Source organism: Scyliorhinus torazame, chromosome 3 (genome assembly GCF_047496885.1).
Source record: "Scyliorhinus torazame isolate Kashiwa2021f chromosome 3, sScyTor2.1, whole genome shotgun sequence".
Classification (NCBI taxonomy): Eukaryota; Metazoa; Chordata; class Chondrichthyes; order Carcharhiniformes; family Scyliorhinidae; genus Scyliorhinus; species Scyliorhinus torazame.
The window spans coordinates 64871797-64897169 of record NC_092709.1 but is presented as its reverse complement, the minus strand read 5'-3'; the positions used below and the strand labels follow the sequence as shown (position 1 = coordinate 64897169).

The 25373-nt window shown below is 48.1% G+C and overlaps 2 protein-coding genes across 4 annotated transcripts in view; one reads left to right on the top strand and one right to left on the bottom strand.

Moving 5' to 3' along the window:
- idua (alpha-L-iduronidase) overlaps window positions 1-25373 on the top strand; it is a 354201-nt gene that overhangs the window by 105437 nt on the left and 223391 nt on the right. The window lies entirely within an intron of this gene.
- The window catches only part of slc26a1 (solute carrier family 26 member 1), a 77888-nt gene that overhangs the window by 43533 nt on the left and 8982 nt on the right, over window positions 1-25373 (bottom strand). Inside the window, exon 1 of one of the 2 annotated variants that reach the window (XM_072495756.1) lies at window positions 3116-3194. The exons of the other annotated variant lie outside the window; for it this stretch is intronic. The gene's annotated coding sequence lies outside the window, so the exon portion shown is untranslated. Of the gene's footprint in view, window positions 1-3115; window positions 3195-25373 lie in introns of those variants that run through there. 2 annotated transcript variants of the gene reach the window in all.

Genomic DNA, 25373 nt, shown 5'->3' with positions numbered 1-25373 from the left:
GAAGAGAAAAAGCATGGGAATTGAAAATTTATCAGAAATGATCTTTTCCCACATGAAATTATTCAGGGTAGTTTAAACCCCGTTTCACATGCGTGCAAGCCAGTCTATAATTATGCTGAAATTGGTATACTAAGTGTTTTTTTAAATAAAGTATTTGCTTCTAGTTAAAGTGACAGGATTTCAAGAAAGGAACTGCTGCACACTATATGGTTTGTAATACTTCTTCCACTGTTATTTTCTTGTATTTTGTAAAAAGAACTACTATTGTCAAATCTACAATTGGATATCTTTAAAGAAAAGAGTTTGAGGGTAATTTTGCAAGGTTATATTTATTGTCTTATTCTTTACAAAGCTAAGCTTTATTGGTAGTCTGATCCTAGGATCAGACTTTTGAAGCGTGACTTGTGGTTCAGACTACAAATACCTGTCAGCTATTTTTGTATACCTTTAGGAATGAGAGAATGTCTGTAAAGTAGGGTGGAACCCAACTCAGATTCAAATACCCCTTGTAAAATGGTGAGTTATTGCTTAGGAGTTGGTGATGGCTCAGTTTATCAATTGAAGATGCAATTATATGAACTTGACTGTGAATGTTGAAGTTCGTGGATAAGATTGTGTACAAATTTATGAGCACAACAATTTTTTTAAAATTACTTTACTAGAGTTACAAAGCCAGATCTCAGAGTGTGGCAGGGACAAATCCCTAATCCAGCTCCTTGCCTGCTTCAAAAACCAATTCAAATTGAATCTAATACATGATCCCCACAAGAGAGACATACCAGATCCAGGCATTACACCTGACCTCACGCTCATCTTAGCCAAAAGGCAGAGAAGCGACCTGAGGACAATAACTGAATGTGCTTGAATATCTGAATGGATCAATTGAAAAATATGCAAAATGTTAAAAAGGAAAATAAAATAAACCTAGTTGTTAAATTTAATCAGTCCTAATCTGTTAGGATGCAACTAAGGACATGATTATCATGTATCCTTCCATTAGCAGCTATGTTATACCCTGGAAAAGACAAAATTATTAAACCCTGGGCCAATTCAGGTAACAAAATGTGGGAAATTCCTTTTTGATTTAGTAAAGTGGTGGAAAGAAGTTCAGGAGGTTTTTGTGACAATTATGCTGCACGACTAATGTCCTTCATATCTTTTGCACACGGTGGCTAGAATGTTCTCCCCATGCAGGAGGCTAGGAAGAATGTGTGCAGTCCTGAAAATGTGTCGGTTAGCGTCGGCACTGATATCCATTGCCTTCCAGCCTCCACAAGATGTACGTTCTGGGGGAAGCACGGTGGCGCAGTGGCTTAGCACTGCGGCCTCATGGTGCCGAGGTCCCAAGTTTGATCCCGGCTCTGGGTCACTGTCCGTGTTTGCATGGGTTTCGCCCCCACAACCCAGAAAGATGTGCAAGCTAGGTGGATTGGCCACGCTAAATTGCCCCTTCATTGGAAAAAAATGAATTGGGTATTATAAATTTATTTTTAAAAAAATATTTAAGTTCTGGGCAGCAAGGCCATGGTTGACCTTCCTGCCTCACCTCCACTCGAGTTCCTTATGTAGCCAATTAGCTACCACTGAAGTGCCTCTTCCCACTTCCACTGCAATCTTCCCAGCTCCGGGTAGGCCTGGCGATATGCGACCTCTATGCCTGGTAAAATTGTGTGGGTGCATGTCAGCTGGAGAGGCGGGCAGATCCCATGACCTGCACTAATCTCAACATGATCAAGGGCATGGTCATGAGGCAAGGGGAGGCCACTGACAGCCACCCTTTCTACCTTGCTGCTGATTCCCACGGCTCCCCTCTCCCCAAAACCGTCACCCCTTGAGACCTTGTGCTAGCCATGGCGTGAAACATGTCCAGCCTTACTTTGAATGGTTGCAGCTGATTTACATCTACCATATAAACTGGTAACATATTCCCATTATTGATAACCCTCTACCTAATGAAAACCACTTGCTATTTAGCCTATGTCCAGGCTTATGTAAGCAAATGTATGATCCCCTATTTAGTTTCCATCTCTTTGAGTATTTTTCCTACATGGGGATGGAAAGATCCCAACAGGTTGACAAATCGCAAATGTAATACCTCTATTCAAGAAAGAGGGAGACAGAAAGCTGGAAACTTAAAGCTTGTGAGCCAAATATCTGTCAGTGATATTGCTAAAATCCATTATTAAAGAGGTAATAGCAATACATTGAGAAAATTATAATACAATCAGGCAGAGGCAACATGGTTTTGTGAAACATATGAATTAGGTGCAAGAGTGGGCCATTTGGTCCATCGAGCCAAACTCACTCTTAAATAAAGAAAAATTACAAAAAAGAATAAAAAATATGGAACAATAATTTGGAATGATCTCAACTACCCTGATATTAATTAGTCAGGAGAGGTAGGTAAACAGGATGGGTGGCACGGTTGCGCTGTAGTTAGCACTGCTGCCTCACACTACCGAAGAGACTGGTTCAATCTTGGCCTCGGGTCACTGTCCGTGTGGAGTTTGCACAATCATCGCTTTTGTGGATTGTAGAGTTTGAGCTTCTCTAATCTTTCCCCAGTGATGATCTTTACATTTAAGAATATTCCTGCTGCTTGTCTCCTCTACTATGTATGTATATTACTTCTGAAGAATTATGAGCAAAATTAAACACAGTACTTCTGATATGTAATCAGAAGGTTCTAGTTTAATACACCTCAGTAACCTTGTATGCCACTGTTGTGGCTACAACATTTTAGTATCATGTGCAAAAAAGTTCCATGCTTAGGCACATGTTTGCTAACAGATCCAGCATTAATGAAAAAATGAGCAGTGCATGACATATGCACTTTAATGAAAAGAAAAATAAACCCTTATTGATGCTCTGACATATTTCTGATCTCTTTCATTGGCTTTCCTTGCTTCTCCACATTATTTGCATGGAACTTATGCAGTTCATTTAAATCACCTGAAATAGCTTCCGTATATGCACACAAACTATTCTGTCACTGGCATGGTGATAGCTCAAAATCGTCACGCAATTTAAACCCACTAACCTGAATATACAATTATCCAAATTTTTATTGCAACAACATTTCTTTTAATGGAAGTATCATTTTATTTCCACTTACCAGGGTTTAGTAGTTTTCTGCCACTTCAGAACGGAAGATTGTGAGTTGAGAATTGTTTTCTATTTTGTGTAAGTATAGTGCATCAGCCCAGGAGTAGCTAAATATAATGTGTTACATGTACTGTCCAAGTACCAATCAGCCACTCCTGCTTTATTTGATTGCTTACATAATAGGTTGATTACTTGGGGCTGGGGCTGGTTTTATCAGTGGAGCGTATAAATAAAAATTATTCACCAAATCACTTGAACCAAAGCCTGCAGCCGGATTTTTATGATGTTTAATTATAGGCAAGAAACCCAGTTAAAAACAACATTTTATTGAATTAACTTCTATTGAGAGATTGCCATCTGGTCCCTTTGGTGTTTTATAGATCTGGAGCAATTTCTCCAAATTTAAGTAATTGAGATACCTTTGTCCCCATTGGAGCTATTATTTTCTTGTACCCGAATCATCCCCCTGTATAATTTTCACCTCTTCCTCAGTTCACCAGCATCACAGATACCAGTCTTCAGCCAATTCATTTGGCATGTGACAGGATTCTCCATTTGGGAGACTATGTTCACCTGCCGGAGTTGAATTGCTTCTGGTTTGCGCTGGCGCTAGGGCGGTGGCCAGAAGCTATTCACTGTCCCTTGTCAGGCGAATATATGCATGGTGGAGATCGTGAGGGATTCAATCACAAGTCATGCTATCGGGCCTCCATTTTGAGCAGTTGGCCTGATAGCTAGGTCTGGCGGCTGGCCCCCTTCCCCGAATGCAAATCCTGCACCCCCCCCCCCCCCCACTGCTGACAAGTAAGGAAATTCCAGATTGGTCAGCAGCTCTGTGGCTCATTTGTGCAGTAGTACTACTCCAGCCAAAATGGATGTGGGGCTTTTATGATTGGCGGGGTATGTTCCACGCCGACTCTTTTGGTGGCAGGACAGGAAACATTCTGGTTCTTCATTTCGATTCTTGTAGTCTAACTTTGTTAATTTTAGCTTTTACCATTTTAAAGCACAGGATGCTGAAAAATCTAGTAAAGATATTTGTGATGATAGATCTTTTTAAAAATATAATTTTGAGATTGTGGTATTCTAAAAAGAATGATATGTGTGTGTGTCCATGATTAATTAAATTGTGGGGGGGGGGAATGTTATTGAAGCCAGCTTGTCTGTGAGAACAGGGAGATAAAAGGGTAAGGACGTTAATGAGGGGTTAAGGTGTGCTTGATTTCGAAGTAAATATTTTGGATCCAAAATTTGCCTTATAAGGTAAGTGGGGACTTGGCTTATCAGCTGTTGAATTTCAAAGGAAAGTTCCGAAGTGACAATTTTAAAAAATAATTTACAAAGGTGTCATAGATAAACAGAGGGGGTATATAAAATTATATAGGCCAAAAGTAAAGGCAGACAATGATCAGGAAGGTTGAATTCCCACGGTGAGACTATCCCATTGCACTCCTGGTATGCTGATGCTTGTGATGTCCCCAAATAAGAACATAAGAACTAGGAGTAGGCCATCTGGCCCTTCGGGCCTGCTCTGCCATTGAATGAGATCATGGCTGTTCTTTTGTGGACTCAGCTCCACTTTCCCGCCCGAACACCATAACCCTTTATTCCTTTATTCTTCAAAAAACTATCTATCTTTATCTTGAAAACATTTAATGAAGGAGCCTCAACTGCTTCACTGGGCAGGGAATTCCATTGATTCACACCCTTTGGGTGAAGAAATTCCTCCTAAACTCAGTCCTAAATCTACTTCCCCTTATTTTGAGGCTATGCCCCCTTGTCCTGCTTTCACCCACCAGCGGAAACAACCTCCCCTCATCTATCCTATCTCTTCCCTTCATAATTTTATATGTTTCTATAAGATCCCCCCCCCCCCCCCCCCCCCCCGCATCTTTCTAAATTCCAACAAGTACAGTCCCAGTCTACTCAACCTCTCCTTGTAATCTAACCCCCTCAACTCTGGGATTAACCTAGTGAATCTCCTTTGCACACCCTCCAGCGCCAGTACGGCCTTTCTCAGGTAAGGAGACTAAAACTGAACACAATACTCTAGGCGTGGCCTCACTAAAACCTTATACAGTTGCAGCATGACCATCCTAGTCTTAAACTCCATCCCTCTAGCAATGAAGGACAAATCTCCATTTGCCTTCTTAATCACCTGTTGCATCTGTAATCCAACTTTTTGCGACTCATGCACAAGGACTCCCAGGTCCCTCTGCACAGCAGCATGTTTTAATATTTTATCATTTAAATAATAATCCCTTTTGCTGTTATTCCTACCAAAATGTATAACCGTTCCCGCACCGGCCTCCCCGAACATGCGCCGGAATGTGGCGACTAGGGGCTTTTCACAGTAACTTCATTGAAGGCTACTTGTGACAATAAGCTATTATTATTATTATTATTATTATTATTATTATTATTATCTCACATTTGTCAACATTGCATTCCATCTGACAGACTCTAGCCAATTCACTTAAACTATCCAAATCCTTCTGCAGATTTCCAGTATCCTCTGCACTTTTTGATTTACCACTCATCTTAGTGTCGCCTGCAAACTTGGACACATTGCACTTGCTCCCCAACTCCAAATCATCTATGTAAATTGTGAACAATTGTGGACCCAACACTGATCCCTGAGGGACACCACTAGCTACTGATTGCCAACCAGAGAAACACCCATTAATCCCCATTCTTTGCTTTCTATTAATTAACCAATCCTCTATCCATGCTACTACTTTACCCTTAACGCCATGCATCATTATCTTATAGAGCATAGAACATAGAAAACACAGCACAGAACAGGCCCTTCGGCCCACGATGTTACGCCGAACCTTTGTCCTAGATTAATCATAGATTATCATTGAATTTACAGTGCAGAAGGAGGCCATTCGTCCCCCCGAGTCTGCACCGGCTCCTGGAAAGAGCACCCCACCCAAACCCACACACCTCCACCCAACACCAAGGGCAATTTTGGACACCAAGGGCAACCCACCATGGCCAATCCACCCACCCTGCACATCCCCGGACCGCGGGAGGAAACCGGAGCACCCGGAGGAAACCCACGCAGACACGGGGAGGACGCGCAGACTCCGCACAGACAGCGACCCAAGCCGGAACCGAACCCGGGACCCTGGAGCTGCGAAGCAACTGCGCCATCCACAATGCTACCGTGCTGCCCTTAAGAACAAATAAATCTACACTATAACATTTTACCGTAATCCATGTACCTATCCAATAGCTGCTTGAAGGTCCCTAATGTTTCCGATTCAACTACTTCCACAGGCAGTGCATTCCATGCCCCCACTACTCTCTGGGTAAAGAACCTACCTCTGATATCCCTCCTATATCTTCCACCTTTCACCTTAAATTTATGTCCCCTTGTAATGGTTTGTTCCACCCGGGGAAAAAGTCTCTGACTGTCTACTCTATCTATTCCCCTGATCATCTTATAAACCTCTATCAAGTCGCCCCTCATCCTTCTCCGTTCTAATGAGAAAAGGCCTAGCACCCTCAACCTTTCCTCGTAAGACCTACTCTCCATTCCAGGTAACATCCTGGTAAATCTTCTTTGCACCTTTTCCAAAGCTTCCACATCCTTCCTAAAATGAGGTGACCGGAACTGTACACAGTACTCCAAATGTGGCCTTACCAAAGTTTTGTACAGCTGCATCATCACCTCACGGCTCTTAAATTCAATCCCTCTGTTAATGAACGCGAGCACACCATAGGCCTTCTTCACAGCTCTATCCACTTGAGTGGCAACTTTCAAAGATGTATGAACATAGACCCCAAGATCTCTCTGCTCCTCCACATTGCAAAGAACTCTACCGTTAACCCTGTATTCCGCATTCATATTTGTCCTTCCAAAATGGACAACCTCACACTTTTCAGGGTTAAACTCCATCTGCCACTTCTCAGCCCAGCTCTGCAACCTATCTATGTCTCTTTGCAGCCGACAACAGCCCTCGTTACTATCCACAACTCCACCAATCTTCGTATCATCTGCAAATTTACTGACCCACCCTTCAACTCCCACATCCAAGTCATTAATGAAAATCACAAACAGCAGAGGACCCAAAACTGATCCCTGCGGTACGCCACTGGTAACTGGGATCCAGTCTGAATATTTGCCATCCACCACCACTCTCTGACTTCTATCGGTTAGCCAGTTCGTTATCCAACTGGCCAAATTTCCCACTATCCCATGCCTCCTTACTTTCTGCAGAAGCCTACCATGGGGAACCTTATCAAATGCCTTACTAAAATCCATGTACACTACATCCACTGCTTTATCTTCATCCACATGCTTGGTCACCTCCTCAAAGAATTCAGTAAGATTTGTAAGGCAAGACCTACCCCTCACAAATCCGTGCTGACTATCCCTAATCAAGCAGTGTCTTTCCAGATGCTCAGAAATCCTATCCTTCAGTACCCTTTCCATTACTTTGCCTACCACCAAAGTAAGACTAACTGGCCTGTAATTCCCAGGGTTATCCCTAGTCCCTTTTTTGAACAGGGGCACGACATTCGCCACTCTCCAATCCCCTGGTACCGCCTCTGTTGACAGTGAGGACGAAAAGATCATTGCCAACGGCTCTGCAATTTCATCTCTTGCTTCCCATAGAATCCTTGGATATATCCCGTCAGGCCCGGGGGACTTGTCTATCCTCAAGTTTTTCAAAATGCCCAACACATCTTCCTTCCTAACAAGTATTTCCTCGAGCTTACCAGTCTGTTTCACACTGTCCTCTCCAACAATATGGCCCCTCTCATTTGTAAATACAGAAGAAAAGTACTCGTTCAAGACCTCTCCTATCTCTTCAGACTCAATACACAATCTCCCGCTACTGTCCTTGATCGGACCTACCCTCGCTCTAGTCATTCTCATATTTCTCACATATGTGTAAAAGGCCTTGGGGTTTTCCTTGATCCTACCCGCCAAAGATTGTTCATGCCCTCTCTTAGCTCTCCTAATCCCTTTCTTCAGTTCCCTCCTGGCTATCTTGTATCCCTCCAATGCCCTGTCTGAACCTTGTTTCCTCAGCCTTACATAAGCCTCCTTTTTCCTCTTAACAAGACATTCAACCTCTCTTGTCAACCATGGTTCCCTCACTCGACCATCTCTTCCCTGCCTGACAGGGACATACATATCAAGGACACGTAGTACCTGTTCCTTGAACAAGTTCCACATTTCACTTGTGTCCTTCCCTGACAGCCTATGTTCCCAACTTATGCACTTCAATTCTTGTCTGACAACATCATTTTTACCCTTCCCCAAATTGTAAACCTTGCCCTGTTGCACGCACCTATCCCTCTCCAATACTAAAGTGAAAGTCACAGAATTGTGGTCACTATCTCCAAAATGCTCCCCCACTAACAAATCTATCACTTGCCCTGGTTCATTACCAAGTACTAAATCCAATATTGCCCCTCCTCTGGTCGGACAATCTACATACTGTGTTAGAAAAGCTTCCTGGACACACTGCACAAACACCACCCCATCCAAACTATTTGATCTAAAGAGTTTCCACTCAATATTTGGAAAGTTAAAGTCACCCATGACTACTACCCTGTGACTTCTGCACCTTTCCAAAATCTGTTTCCCAATCTGTTCCTCCACATCTCTGCTACTATTGGGGGGCCTATAGAAAATTCCTAACAAGGTGACTGACTGCTCCTTTCCTATTTCTGACTTCAACCCATACTACCTCATTAGGGTGATACTCCTCGAACTGCCTTTCTGCAGCTGTTATACTATCTCTAATTAACAATGCCACGCCCCCACCTCTTTTACCACCCTCCCTAATCTTATTGAAACATCTATAAGCAGGGACCTCCAACAACCATTTCTGCCCCTCTTCTATCCAAGTTTCCGTGATGGCCACCACATCGTAGTCCCAAGTACCGATCCATGCCTTAAGTTCACCCACCTTATTCCTGATGCTTCTTGCGTTGAAGTATACACACTTCAACCCATCTCCGTGCCTGCAAGTACTCTCCTTTGTCAGTGTTCCCTTCCCCACTGCCTCATTACACGCTTTGGCGTCCTGAATATCGGCTACCTTAGTTGCTGGACTACAAATCCGGTTCCCATTCCCCTGCCAAATTAGTTTAAACCCTCCCGAAGAGTACTAGAAAACCTCCCTCCCAGGATATTGGTGCCCCTCTGGTTCAGATGCAACCCGTCCTGTTTGTACAGGTCCCACCTTCCCCAGAATGCGCTCCAATTATCCAAATAACTGAAGCCCTCCCTCCTACACCATTCCTGCAGCCACGTGTTCAACTGCACTCTCTCCCTATTCCTAGCCTCGCTATCACGTGGCACCGGCAACAAAGCAGAGATGACAACTCTGTCTGTCCTGGCTTTTAACTTCCAGCCTAACTCCCTAAACTTGTTTATTACCTCCACATCCCTTTTCCTACCTATGTCGTTGGTACCAATGTGCACCACGACTTCTGGCTGCTCGCCCTCCCCCTTAAGGATCCTGAAGACACGATCCGATGACAAATGTGATATAAAATAGTTACTTTAGAGATACTAGTTAATGTAATGTAGAAATAAGCCACTTTGATTCTTGCAGTTAGGGACAAAGGAATTTGAGACCGCATGGAAAAAGCAGGAAGAGGTGTGTCTATGAGAGTGATGCTTCATTGATAGGGGCCAGAGAAAGGGATTGGAAGTGAGCCAATCAGAATAGATCGAACAGGTCAGGAGGGACATAGGCTGACCTATGTCCGTCGAGTATGTGAAACTTGATACCATTTGAATTGATTTTGCAGAGATCCCTTTGTCTTTTAGTTCAGTCGTTTTCTGGAGTGTAAGAGGCTGGATGTCCTGTTACATTTCTGTAAGATGATTCAAGCTTGCAAGCTAAATAAATAACTTCTGTTTACGTGCGAATCCGTCTCAACTTTTATTGAGGCCAGACTGACAGAGAAAGAAATTTGGAGATCTACATTTGGTGCCGAAACCCGGGATTTCTCTGGGCGATCCTGATCCAACTGCGAAATCAGAATTAGACTGATTATGAACAGGAGGACGGGAACAAAGGGCCCTCAATGTAGAAATGGAAAATGACCAGCATTGATTGTTCCCCTCTTCTTATCGTCTGATTAGTCTGGTCACTCGCGGTTGGCACAGAAAGACCGCCTCGACGAAATCACAGGTCAGTCTGGGGATTAGCACTTTAATTGATGGGATTTCATATTGTTGTTTCGGCTTGGGTTAGGGTTTTGGGCTGATGGGACTTTAGATAATAAAGGTTCAGTCTATTATCAGGGTTCAGAGGCTGATGTGACTTAAATAATAAAGGTTCAGTCTATTATCAGGGTTCAGAGGCTGATGTGACTTAAATAATAAAGGTTCAGTCTATTATCAGGGTTCAGAGGCTGATGGGACTTTAAATAATAAAGGTTCAGTCTATTATATGGGTTCAGGGGCTGATGGGACTTCAATAGATGGGGGTTCCGTCCAGTATAACTTTTTAAATCTGAAGATGGTTCAACTCTATGTGTGAGTGTTTTAAATATTTATTGGTTGAAGCAGAAGTCTCTCAAAGGGTTAACAGCAGCAGGCGGAGTTGAAAACAGACAGTGCTTCTCACTCAGGCCTTGAGATAACAGCACCAGTCTGCAGTGTAATCGGATACCTTTCCTTTGAGTCAGTGAACACCAGCAAAGTTACGTTTTGAATTAATTAAAGGAAACCAGTGGGTTTCTCCACCTCTTTGATAAAAGTTATTATTTTCGATAGCAATTGATTGAAATTGCCAGAATCTTAAATTTTACTTACTTGAAATAAGGTTTATCTCATTTTATCTGGAGATTAATAGAAACTTAAAGAAGATCATGGACACCATTTTAAAAAGTGTCAATCTGGAGATGATAATTGATTTTGCTAATACTTATGATAGTTGATTTTGCTAATACTTATGTGTATGTAACAGAAAAAAAACTTGTTAAAAGAAAAATTGTTAAGATAAAGAAATAATTAAGTTGTAAATGTTATACAAGTTTGTGTTAAGCAAATTGTAAATTTAGTTCTGAGTTGAGATCAGAGTTAAGCTTGCAAGTTGCAGTAATTCAATTTGAATTTTCAAACATTTTTAAGTTTAAAAAAAAAAAGAGAGCAAATAGAGAAAAGAAGGACACAGATCTTGAATGCGTTGAATAGCACATTTCAAAGGCCCATAAATCTTTCTGTTATCTTAGACCTAAAACCTAGGAAGATTGACGAGCCATAGGAATGTCTGGGGCGTTTAATCTACCGGGGGCAGTCAGGCGATTTGCTGTATCAAAATGGTCAGAATTCCCCTCAATACTGTGCTATGTTAATGCATTGCCTACCACCTTCTGTGGTTACTGCTGTGAAATGTAATAACATGAATTGGACAGAGAACGACCCTTCCCAGATGGCAAGGGCAGTCAGATTTTACTGGAAGGAGGGTGTAGGCCAAGAAGGAGGCTCAGTTACAAAGGTTAAGACTGAGTATGTAATGAAAAAGGATGATCTGCGATCCCAACAAGCGGCAGAAATGGTAGTTTACCAGCAGGAGCTCCAATATAGTGACTTTGGGTGGGTGGATCAGCGAAGAGGAGGATGAGACAACAGTGCTATATTTCTATCACCCCCCAGTGGTGGACGTTAGACATTGAACAGCCACTATCACTGCATCACGTTACCCTGGCCTATGACAGAACTGGACGAAACAGGGAGTTGGAGGACAAATACCGGCCATTACTTGAGACCGAATGGCCAGTCAAGGTTACAGCCACAGTCACGGGAAAAGAAGGTACAGCCGATTTTGTTACAATATCACCACATTTATGGCCACAGTCAGCTTCGGTAAGCCCTCATATTACACGTCAGGTCCATGACCAGTACCATGCCAGGGATATGGGGCGAATGGTCAGCATCTTACCGCAGCTCGTCAGAATAGGTATGAGATATACCTTTTGAACAATCCACGTCTGACATTTAAACACTGTACCACTATCAATCCAGCCTGTTTTCTTAGTGGTCCCCCTGTCCATGAAGACGCACCTGGCCACGACTGTTTAGCCTTGATTCAGGAAACTACCACAATAAGGGGCGATTTGAGTGACATTTCGTCAGAACAACCTGACATGATTATGTGTGGTCAAATATCCCACCGGGGTTTAGTTAATGACCTACTGCAGGCCCTCCTTATGCCAGCGCAGATTTCCGTTATTAAATGCGCTGCCCACACGAATGGTACAACCCCAGTTGACGTTGGTAATGAACGAGCAGATTGTGCAGCGCGCACAGCCGCACAAATTCAGCAAGTGATGGTGCCTAAACTGTTAAGTCAGACTAAACGATCTACTATGAATGTGTCTGCTTCTGAGAAGCCAATGCCAGACGTCATAAGGTTACAGGAGGACGCGCCTGAGAGTGATAAACAAATGTGGAAACGGTTTGGTTGTACATATGATTCTGTTTCCTCTTTATGGACCACGCCTGCACATCAGACTTGTATGTCTGATGTACTGGCTTTATGGGTCATCGAATGTGTACACTTTGCAACTCATTGTGGGGCTCGAGGGACTAGTGATTTGTTGCTGGACACTTGGTGGCACCCTAAAATGCAGGGGTTGGCCCAAAGTATCAGTAATCGGTGTTTGATTTGTCAGCAATATAACACCGGAAAAGGTATCCCTTGTGGGAAGGGGCAAACCCCGTTGCCCAGTGGTCCCTTTGAGACGCTCCAAATGGATTACATTGAGTTGGAAAGGTGTCAATGTTACAAATATGTTTTGGTCATTGTGGATGTGTTCAGCAGATGGGTCGAGGCGTATCCGACTATCTATAGTAAAGCTGCTACTGTGGTTAAAGTCTTGATGAGGGAAATCATTCCCCGGTACGGTATACCAGCTCAGTTAAGTTCTGATAATGGGCCTCATTTTATTGGACAAATTAACAAGGAGTTTTGCTCCCAGTTGGGCATACGCCAGCAGTTACACTGTGCTTACAGACCGCAGGCAGCCGGGGTGGTTGAGAGACACAATCAGACCCTCAAAATTAAATTGGCTAACTTAAGAGCAGACACGGGACTGACATGGCTTAAGTTGCTCCCCGTTGCCCTCTTCCAGCTGCGGGTTACACCTGCGGGACCAGCCCGGCTCTCTCCCGCCGAGATTCTTTATGGCAGGCCTCTTAGAACTCCCTGGAGCCTGCAGGTTCCCAGACGGGTTCAGTTTCATCAGATGACTGAAGAAATGACCACCTATGTTCTAGCCCTTACGCAAGTGCTCAAGGAACTCCATGGCCCAGTCCGTGCGGCTCACCAGCCATTGCCCCAGTACCTAGCTCACTTTCAGTCCAGCCCGGTAGTTATGTCATGGTCAAAAAAATTGGACTAGGAAGGGGTCGGAGCCGCGATGGGACGGGCCCTTCCAAGTTCTCCTTACCACCCCCACAGCAGTTAAAGTGGAGGGGCGAAGTGCTTGGGTCCACCTACATCACTGTAAATTGAGTCCATCTCCACTACTGTAAAAGGTCGGATACTAACCTGCCTCCCTTCTCCAGTGCTATTTTACAGGTGTGGAGCATGATGGAGTGGCTACGCATCGTCTGTCTGATATTTGGCCTCACTTCGCTTGGCGTGTTATTGGCGATGGACATGGAAAAGGGGAATATTATGTATCTGTGTAGCCCCAACCAATCTACAAGGATACATCACCTATGCAAAGGTGATGTTCTTCGCTGCCCCCATATACGAGGACATGGTATCGACTCATGGAAGGTCATCAAAGTTAAGGAGAATGCGGGAGTCATGTAGCAGCTGCACCGGTCCCGGCGATGGGAAGGGAACATTATATGGACATTGCCTTGTTTTTGGAATACATGTAAATTTGATTTTGGATGTGTTAAAAGTGGTACAATAAATGTAACATCAGGCTGTCAGAAGAGTGTAGGAAGAGACCATGAGAAAGAGAAAGGGACTAGAGAGAGGACGGGGCGTGTGAGAAGGGAAGTACAGCTAGAACGTAGGTTACCGGGAGATGCACTTAAGTTAATTAAAGGCCAAACTGAGGAAAACCCGGGTAGTATGAATCTCTTCTACCAGATTTACCACCGTCTGTATGGCCAGGGACGGGTTGTCTGCTACCCAAACCCCGCAGCGGTGTCTAGGTTATTTTCTGTTTCACCGCTTTGGGGCACTCCCCAAACGGTGGTTCATTGTCAGCGTTCCGAGCCATTGCCCGAGCAAGTCACTCTTCCTTACGATCCGGATTCAGCACCACCGGCTATTTGCCTTCCCCTCCCTCGGGATAATTCCCATTCACAGTACGATAGGCTGCGACGGTGGAGGGCGTACATACCTAGCCACTTCACTCCCAATAGGGATTCCCGGTCGTACGAGAATTGCTTCAGCAGTGAAGGGTACGGCTGTTTGCTGGTAGAGGTGGACACAAATATAACATGTCAGTTTCCCACCTGTACGGACAGGAGGTGCCATATCACCCAGGCGTCTGGCCAATGCGTTTGTTATAACACCACTTGCGTTCCATTGAACGCTGGCCTCCAGCTCCTCTGTGGCTGGGCGAATGTCTCTCATATCACTGTTGGGAATAGGGCTTTCTGCATTGCTGGGCGGCCCGAATGGGCATTTCAAAATTGGATAAACTGGGCTACTGGGAGGTCCTTACGCAACCGATATGCTGATTGTGATGCTAGTCTCCACACGGAACAAGGATACTACTTTTTATTTAATGGTACGGCGACCAACGTTTTGTCACCCCATTTCCCCGCCGAATTGCTATTGGGACTCTAGTCCCTACCACAGTCCCCTGCCCTTCGGCGTGGAACCTGCATAATCAGTTAGCACGCCGGGCAGTCTCTGCTGAATTTTGCGAGAACTGGAAAAAACCTCAGGTTCTCGCACCCAACCGGGGCCACTCAGCCGGGTGGGGCATTCTGAGCGTATTGACACTGGGAGGTGTGGGGGGTTCCTTGGCTGTTAGTGATCGGAATTATTTTATTTGCGGCCTTACCATCTTGGGAAATGAAACCTTGGGAGCCCTCGGGGCAATAACTAAGGAGTTGTCTCAGCTACGGTTGTTTGCAATGCAGAACCGGTATGCTCTTGACTATCTTCTGGCCCGTGAGGGTGGGGTATGCGCCATAGTACAGGGCAAGTGGATCATGGGTGTTCAGGACTTGACCGCTAACATTACTACATTTATGGATCGCATACGGGATCACTTGGACGGGATGCAGGATCCTGACTCTTGGGGTAACTGGGGATCTGGAGGATGGAAGGACTGGTTGATAAATATGGCCATGTATCTAGTGGTAGCTATCGGCTGCATCTTTGTGGGCCTGGCCATCCTTAAATGTGTGATGGGTAGAATGCGGGGTGCACTGGATCAGATCACCGCCCCAATCACCGAGAAAAAAAAAATTTAACTGTTAAAATCCATGAGGGTGAAGCAGATGAGGGGGGGCTAAGACAGGAATTGGAAATGCAGCGACGGATCTTTTTAGATGAGGAACCGTAGCTATAGATTGGATAGTTCGGTTATCATGGAATGATAAAAGGAGGGAATGACGAATGTGATATAAAATAGTTACTTTAGAGATACTAGTTAATGTAATGTAGAAATAAGCCACTTTGATTCTTGCAGTTAGGGACAAAGGAATTTGAGACCGCATGGAAAAAGCAGGAAGAGGTGTGTCTATGAGAGTGATGCTTCATTGATAGGGGCCAGAGAAAGGGATTGGAAGTGAGCCAATCAGAATAGATCGAACAGGTCAGGAGGGACATAGGCTGACCTATGTCCGTCGAGTATGTGAAACTTGATACCATTTGAATTGATTTTGCAGAGATCCCTTTGTCTTTTAGTTCAGTCGTTTTCTGGAGTGTAAGAGGCTGGATGTCCTGTTACATTTCTGTAAGATGATTCAAGCTTGCAAGCTAAATAAATAACTTCTGTTTACGTGCAAATCCGTCTCAACTTTTATTGAGGCCAGACTGACAGAGAAAGAAATTTGGAGATCTACACCGAGACATCCCTGACCCTGGCACCCGGGAGGCAACATACCTTCCGGGAGTCTCGCTTGCGACCACAGAATCTCCTATCTATTCCCCTAACCATTGAATCTCCTACAACTATTGCTTTTCTATTCTCCCCACTTCCCTTCTGAGCCCCAGAGCCAGACTCAGTGCCAGAGACCTGGCCGCTAGGGCCTTCCCCTGGTAGGTCATCCCCCCCCAACAGCATTCTTGTGCAGCAACCTTTTGTGCAACACCTTGTCAAAAGCTTTCTGGAAATCCAGATAATCATATCCATTGGCTCCCCTTTGTCTACTGCACTGGTAATGCCCTCAAAAAATTCCACTAAATTAGTTAGGCACGACCTGCCCTTTATGAACCTATGCTGCGTCTGTCCAATGGGACAATTTTCAGCCAGATGTCTCGCTATTTCTTCCTTGATGATAGATTGCAGCATGTTCCCTACTACCGAAGTTAGCTAATTGGCCTATAATTACCTGCTTTTGTCTACCTTCATTTTTAAACAGTGGTGTCACGTTTGCTCATTTCAATCCGCCGGGACCACCCCGGACGTGGTTGGCCGGGCCTCCTTGGTACTGTTCACATCTATCCTCCACTTCTGGAAGATCCTGCTCATTCGGGTTCTGCTGTGTTAGTTTGAGCCTCGCACATGTGGAGGTGGAGTTGACCCTGTGCAGTGCTTCGCTCCAGAATCCCCACCCTATTTCGAACCCCAAGTCTTCCTCTCACTTCTTCCCTGTCGTGCCCAGTTCGGTGTCGGCCGTCCTCTAACAGTCATTCGTACATGTCACTACAGATCCCTCTGCCTAGGATGTCTGCATCCAGTAGCTCTTCTAATAGTGTGTCGTGGTGGCACGGCTATGTCCCTATCTCCTTCCGTAGGAAGGTTTTAAGCTGCAGGTGTCTTGAGTTTGTTGCCTTTAGCTAGTTGGAATCTCTGTGTCAGTTCTTCCAGTGTTGTGACCCTACCGTCAGTGTATAGGTCCCTGACTGCCAATGTCTCCCCGTCCTGTCTCCACCTTTTGAAGGTGGCGTCGGTGAGTGCTGGTGTGAATCTGTGGTTATTGCAGGTGAGGGCTTTGTCGGACATTTCGGTCAGTCCGAATTGCTGCCATAGTTGGTTAAACGCCTGGAGGGTGGCTATCACCACTGGGTTCCTGGAGTGTTTCTTGGACGGGGCTGGGAGTACCGCCTTGGCGAGGGCCCGGAGAGAGGTTCCCTTGCAGGAGGCCTCCTCCGCACACACCCACTCGGCCTCTGGCTCCTTTATCCATCCCATCATTCTTTCTGCCGTCACTGCCCAGTGGTAGAATTGTAGGTTTGGGAGGGCTAGCCCTCCCCTGGATTTTGTTTTCTGTGGGACCTTCTTTGTGATCCTCGCATTCTTTCCCCCCCATACAAACACCATGATTAATTTATCCAGTGAGTTGAAAAAGGCCTTGAGGATATAGATCGGGATGGATCTTAGTAGGAAGAGGTACCTGGGCAGTACATTCATTTTGATTGTCTGAACTCTCCCTGCTAGGGCTTTTGCCCTTAAGAATACGGGACTCGAGATTGACATCCGCCGGCGGAGGGGAGCGGTCGCACATAGAGGCACTCCGGAGGGAGGGAACATAGTCGTGTCCCGTTCCCCCCACGAAGAACATGTGCCCAAGTGGGCGAACTTGGCCGACTGGGCCCCTGCACGGCGGGAGAGAAAGAAGAGGAGCGACCCGGACTCCGAGGCAGAGCAGGGCCAGAGAACCGGGCGCTTGGGAACGAAGCGAGCGGCAGGAGAAGCACGATGGGAGAACCCCCCCCCCCCTCCCGGGAGAAGGAGAGGAGGCTGCAAGGGGGTGAGGAACGGTATGCGGGAGGAGCCGGAGGCCGGAGACCAGGAAGCGACCGGAGAGAGTACCCCCCCCCGAACGGAGATGGCACAGCGGAGCGCGGGCCTGCGAGCCGGCCCGACCGACTGAGTCCCCCCGCACACAGCAGAACGCGGGCGGCAGATGGGCACGGGACAACAACGCGGGGCAGGAGGAGCGGCGGCCTCAGCCAAAGCGGGGTCCGAGCCAGCAACGAGCCCCCCCCCCTTCCACCACGCGGCAGGCAGCGGCGGAACAGAGGGAGACTCCCGGCCCGACCAGAAGCCTTTCTGTCTGTCTCTCTCTGGTTCCAGGATGAGAGGAGGAAAAAAAAAGAAAACGAGAACTCTCTCTTTTGGGCGGGCGGGGGGGGGGGGGGGGGGAAGAGAAAAAAAAAACAAAAGAAAAGAAAGACTTAGAAAAAGAAAACTGTTAAAGGGACAGGACACTCCTCTCTCCTTCCACGCTTCTCAAAAAAGAAAACCAAACTTCTTCAGAAGGGAGAGGGGGAGAGAAAAAGAGGGGAAGAGGGAAAAAAAAAAGGAGGGGGGAAAAGAATAAAAGAATGCCAGAAGGGAGCCAAAGCAGAGGGAGAAAGGGCACCAAAAGCAAACGGGACAATACACACACTCACTCAGATGAGCTAATTGGCGCAGGAAGCGGCGGAATGGAAGCCTCGCCGCAACTAAAAGATCTGGGCAGACAGGAGCTTTTTCCCCCTGGGCCAGAGGGGAACTGGAAGGCAGCCTTTGCCGAGGCGCTGAGGGAACACCAGCAAGAAAGCAAGGCAGGGACCAAAGCAGACATAGAGGCCGCAGTACAGACAGCAATGGCCAAGGCCCTGGCGTAGGTGCAGCTCGCCCTGGGCAGAGCAGAGAAGAACCTGGAAGCCCAGGAGGGGTAACTGGAAACCCAAAAGGCGACCATTAAGGAGCTGGAGGGGGCTGCGACTGACATGAGCCACCGGATCACGGCCCCGGAGAAAGAGGTGGCGAGACTGGGCACAACGCAGGGTGGACGACCAGGAAAACCACTCAAGAAGACAAAATGTCAATATAGTGGGCCTACCAGAGGGGATCGAGGGTAGAAACCCCACGGCCTACGTGGCCAAGATGCTGGGCAACTTAGTGGGAGGGAAACTTTCCCCAACCCACCAGAAATGGACAATGCACCGGTCGCTGCGCCCGAAACCCAGGGCGGGGGAACACCCGAGGGCAGTTATAGCCAAACTGCACTGGTACAAAGACAGGGAAACAATCCTGCGCTGGGCCAGGCAAAACAGAACCTGCAAAAGGGAAGGACACCTCATTAGAGTGTACGAGGACATTGGAGCAGACCTCGCCAGGAGACGGGCCGAATTCAAAGAGCCTTTCACAGGAACAATGTGCGCTTTGGTATACTGTACCCAGCGAAACTCTGGGTCACATACCAAGAAAGAGAGTATTTCTTTACAGCCCCCACCGACGCAAACACATTCATCGAAGAACATGGGCTGGATAACCAACAGCGAGGGTAGAATCACAGGACCCCTGGTAAGGGGCAACAACACGCCGGCGGGTGGGGGGGGTGGGTGAGGCAATGCCAGGCCCCCCCCCGCCTCCAACCCCAACATGGCAAGCGCACCCTGAACAAAAAGCAAACCGCTATCCAACGAGCCAACATAGGTGGGAAACCAGGCCCCAGCACAAGGGTATGAGAGCAGCGGAGAAAGGTGAGCAAACAGGGGGAACGCAGGGTAGGGCAGGGGAAGAGTGGGCAAAAAAACGCAGAGGCTGGGCAGGGGAGAAGCGAGACAGTAACTCCCTAGAGGGGAGTCGCCGCACTAGCAAGAAAACTAGCACCGGGGACATGCAAAAAAGCAGGGCCGCAGCGCGCCCCTAACAGAGGGAACGGCGCCAGGCAGAGGCGGGTGGGACCACTCAACAGAGGCGGGAGGGCAAACGGGGACAGGAGCAGGGGACAGAGGGACAAAGGAGGGATATAGGGGAGTGGAGGAGAAAGGGGGAGGAAAGGGAGGGATTGGGGGGGTGCACAAGGGGGTGGAACACAGGGATGGAGGGAGAAACAAGGCTAGAAAAGGAACAGCAATAGGGCTACAGAGTGCCGCAACCAAGGGCTCGGAACAAAGAATCGCAGCACGGTAGCATGGTGGTTAGCACCATTGCTTCACAGCTCCAGGGTCCCAGGTTCGATTCCCGGCTTGGTTCACTGTCTGTGCGGAGTCTGCACGTTCTCCCCGTGCGTGCGTGGGTTTCCTCCGGGTGCTCCGGTTTCCTCCCACGGTCCAAAGATGTGCAGGTTAGGTGGATTGGCCATGCTAAATTGCCCTTAGTGTCCAAAATTGCCCTTAGTGTTGGGTGGGGTTACTTGGTTATGGGGATAGGGTGGAGGTGTGGGCTTGGGTAGGGTGCTCTTTCCAAGGGCCGGTGCAGACTCGATGGGCCGAGTGGCCTTCTTCTGCACTGTAAATTCTATGATTCATCCACCCAGTATGGCCTCTGGGCGAAGGGAAATCCCAAAGTGAAGGGGGCTACCCGTGTGGCGCCCGCACAGCGGGCGACCATGGCGGGGTCCCCTGGTCGGAGGGAGGCCCCGGAGCGCAGGGGCCCAACTGCATGGGGAAAGCAGTGACAGCGACCATCCTGGATGCCCCCCTAACAAGAGGGAACCCCGGATGGCAGGGGCGTGTCCACCAGGTGAATATGGTTAATCCCACAGGAGCGAGGGGACAGAAGCCCCCCCCACCAGGATAGTCACCTGGAACGTAAGGGGACTCAATGGCCCAGTGAAAAGATCCAGAGTCCTCAACCACCTAAGAAACATGAAGGCAGACATAATCTTCCTTCAAGAGACACAACTGAGAGAGCAGGTCCGACCGGGTAAGAAAGGGCTGAGTGGGACAGACCTACCATTTCTGTTACAGAACGAGGGCCAGTGGGGGTGGCAATACTGGTCAGCAAATGGACGATGTTTAGGGCGACAAAGACGGTTACGGACCCAGGGGGACGGTACGTCGTGGTTAGTGGGACCCTGGATGGGGCACTGGTAGTACTAGTTAACGTGTACACGCCCAACTGGGACGACCCGAGCTTCATCTAGAAGACCATGGCAGAAATCCCTGACATAGCGACGCACCGGCTAATCATTGGGGGGGGCGGGGGGGGAACTTCAACTGTGTACAGGACCCAACGACTGACAGATCGAACACCAAGACGGGGAAAACCGCAAACATGGCAAGGGAACTCGGTCACTTTATGGAACAGATGGGAGTGGTAGACCCCTGGAGGTTCACCCACTCGGGAGAAGGAGATTCCTTCTTCTCCCCAGGACACAACGTATACACCAGAATTGACTTCTTTGTGATGGGGAAAACGGTGCTTCCGGGGGTAGACAAAGTGGAATACTCCGCAATTGTGATATCAGTCCACACTCCACACTACATGGACGTGAGGCTGGAAACGGGCAGGGCCCAACGCCCCACATAGATGTTGGACGTTGCCCTACTAGCTGACAAGGCCTTCAACGAAAAGATATCGCAGGCCATAGCAGAATACACGGAGAACAACCAGAACGGGGAGGTCTCGCCTTCCACGTTCTGGGAAGCGCTAAAGGCCGTACTAAGAGGGGAAATCATCGCTTTCAAAGCGCGAAGAGATAGGGAGGCAAGGGCGGCTAGGCAGCAGCTGGTCGTTTCCATACTGGAGGTAGACCGTAAATACTCTGAGGTCCCGACCGTAGAGCTCCTGGCGGAGAGGAAAGAGTTACAAAGGAACTTTGATGTGCTCTCCACCAGGAAAGCAGTGCTTCAACTCCGCCAAGCACGTGAGACCCTATACGAACACGGAGACAAAGCCAGCTGCCTGCTGGCACACCAGCTGAGAAAGCAGGCAGCCACCAGAGAAATTGCATAAATCAGGGATACCAGAGGCGCATTACAAACAGAGCCAGAAAAGATCAACAAGGCATTCAGGGCCTTTTACCACGGGCTGTACGCCTCAGAGCCCCCAACAGGGAGACCGGGATGAAACGGTTCCTTGATGGACTGGACATACCAGTCGTGGGGGAAGGCAGAAAACGGGGCCCGGAAGCATCATGAGCACTGGGAGAGATCATGGAAAGCATAAGCTCCATGCAGGTGGGGAAGGCACCGGGACCGGACGGATTCCCGGTGGACTTCTACAAAACATTTGCGACAGCACTGGCCCTGCACCTGCGGGAGATGTTCACAGACTCGCTGGCTAAGCGCACATTGCCACCCACGCTAGCACAATACTGGCCAAGATTCTAGCCAAAAGGCTAGAATACTGCGTGCCAGAGGTGGTCGCAGAAGACCAGACGGGCTTTGTCAAAGGTAGACAGCTTACCTCCAACATCAGGCGCCTGCTGAACATGATAATGACCCCCTCCGGGGAGAGAACACCAGAGGTGATCATCTCCCTAGACGCAGGAAAGGCCTTCAACAGAGTCGAATGGAAATACCTCATAGAGGTACTGGAGCGGTTCGGGCTTGGAACAGGATTCACCTCCTGGGTAAAACGCCGAGACAACACTCCCATGGCGAGCGTACGGACAAACAACACCAACTCCCGATACTTCCAGCTGCACAGGGGTTCCAGACAAGGATGCCCACTGTCCCCACTGCTGTTCGCCCTAGCGATCGTGCCACTAGCAACTGCGCTCAGAGCGGCAAAAAGCTGGAGGGGGATCTGAAGGGGCGGCAGAGAGCACAGAGTCTCACACTGCACTATGCAGATGACCTGCTCCTCTACATCTCGGACCCGCAAAGCAGCATGGACGGAATCATCGCGCTCCTGAAAGAGTTTGGTGCCTTCTCGGGCTACAAACTCAACATGAGCAAAAGCGAGATCTTCCCGGTACACCCACAAGTAGGTGAGACAGCACTAACGGGACTGCCGTTTAAACAAGCCCGATTCAAATTCCGCTACCTGGGGACCCAAATAGCCCACGACTGGACAGGGATCCACAAATGGAACCTCACCAGTCTGACGGAGGAAGTAAAAAAGGACCTGCAAAGATGGAACACACACCCACTCTCCCTTGCGGGGAGAGTACAGACGATCAAAATGAACGTGTTGCCCAGGTACCTCTTCCTATTCAGAGCCATCCCGATCTACATCCCCAAGTCCTTTTTCCAAGCAGTAGGCAAACTAATCATGGCGTTTGTATTGTGGGGGGAAGAATGCTAGGATCACAAAGAAGGTCTTACAAAAAACAAAATCAAGGGGAGGGCTAGCCCTCCCAAACCTACAATTCTATCACTGGGTGGCGACAGCCGAGCGAATAAGGGGATGGATCAAGGAGCCAGAAGCCGAGTGGGTGCGTGCGGCAGAGGCCTCCTGTAAGGGGACCTCCCTCCGGGTCCTCGCCATGGCGGCACTCCTATCCCTACCTAAAAAACACTACAGCAGCCCGGTGGTGATAGCCACCCTCCAGTCCTGGAACCAGCTATGGCAGCAATTTGGCCTGACCAAAATGCCAGACAAAGCTCCCATAACAACCATAGGTTCACACCAACACTGACTGACGCCACCTTCAAAAGGTGGAGATAGGACGAGGGGACACTGACAGTCAGGGACCTGTACACCGACGGCAGGGTCGCGACACTGGACGAACTGACGGAGAAATTCCAGCTGGCCAGGGGAAACGAGCTAAGGTACCTGCAGCTCAGAAACTTCCTACGAAAGGAGACAAGGACTTACCCACAACCGCCACGACAGACATTACTGGAAAAGTTACTGGACGCAAGCATATTAGAGAGAGGAAACTGTAGCGACATGTATGACCGACTGGTATAAGGAGCCGACACCGTACTGGATGCAACAAGAAGGAAATGGGAGGAGGACCTGGGGATCGAGATAGGGTGGGGACTCTGGAACGAAGCACTGCATAGGGTCAACTCCACCTCCACCTGCGCAAGGCTCAGCATGACGCAACTAAAAGTGGTACATAGAGCCCACTTAACAGGAACCCGTATGAGTAGGTTCTTCCCGGAGGTGGAGGATAGATGTGAACGGTGCCAAGGAGGCCTGGCCAACCATGTCCACATGGTCTGGTCCTACCCCAGACTTGTGGAGTACTGGACTGCCTTCTTCGAGGCAATGTCCAAAGTGGTGGGGGTGAGGGTGGAACCATGTCTGAAAGTGGCGGTCTTCGGGGTTTCAGACCAGCCAAATCTATTCCTGGGGAGGAGGGCAGACGCCCTCGCCTTTGCCTCCCTGATCGCCCGACGTAGAATCCTGTTCGGCTGGCAGTCAGCAGCAACACCTAAAGCTGCACACTGGTTGTCCGACCTCTCGGAATCTCTCCAAATGGAGAAAATTAAATTTGCCATCCGAGGTTCAGATGACGGCTTCCACAGAACGTGTGAGCCATTCACCCGATTGTTCTGGGACTTGTTTGTGGCCAACAAACAAGCAGAAGAATAGCCAGGTAGCCAGGAACCAGGGGAGAGTAGCCAAAGTATGAGAGGGGGAGATAGACCGGGAGAGGGGACAACGACAACTGAGTCTAAGAGGAAGGAAAGGTGAACCACGGGGGTAAAGGGGGGGGGGGGGGGAAGGAAAGGCGAACTGCAGGGGGTGGGTGGGGGGGGGGGGGTGCGGGACAGGGAACAATAGAGGAGAGCCGGGTTGGGGGGGGGAGGCAGGGAAACGTTAACCAACCTGACATCCACAGAACCAGAGAAAAAGGAGAATACAGGCAGAGGACGGGAGGGCCGGCTGAAGCGGCAGCGTGCACAAGAAGACAGCGGCGGCGAAATCCGACCGGGAGAAGCGAGGGGCAACACCGGTACCAGACCCACTCGAGGATTGCCCTCCGGAAGTGCCTCGCCGGCACAAACGGATGCCTACTTACATATATATAGATATATCATATCCTGTGTACTTAACGGCAAAATATACTCTGTGCAAAAATCCAATAAAAAACATTTATTTTTTTTAAAAAAGAATACGGGACTCCGGGCAGAGGGGAGACTACTACGGGACTTCTATCAGACTACAACGATCTCAGACTACTACAGAGGTCAGATGTGAAGGGCAGGAGGGGATTTGAGAATGTCACAGGGATAGACGGACATTACGACCAAGGAGAACAGTGCGGAAGAACATTACAGGGTGGAAGATCATGAACACCAGACTACACAGACCATAAAAGATTCCTGTGGAGGAGCCAGACCAGCAGGATCGAGGCCCAGCAGCCAAACGGACTAGTCAGTTTTGAGGAAGAGCCAAAGAAACATTTGTGCCTGTTCAACTATTTTCCTGGGAGCTGTGAGTACATTCCTTCAGCCCACAGAAACTCCCAATGAGGCTAGATTGTTGAGGGTGCGGTGGGTGAGTGGATATATATATAT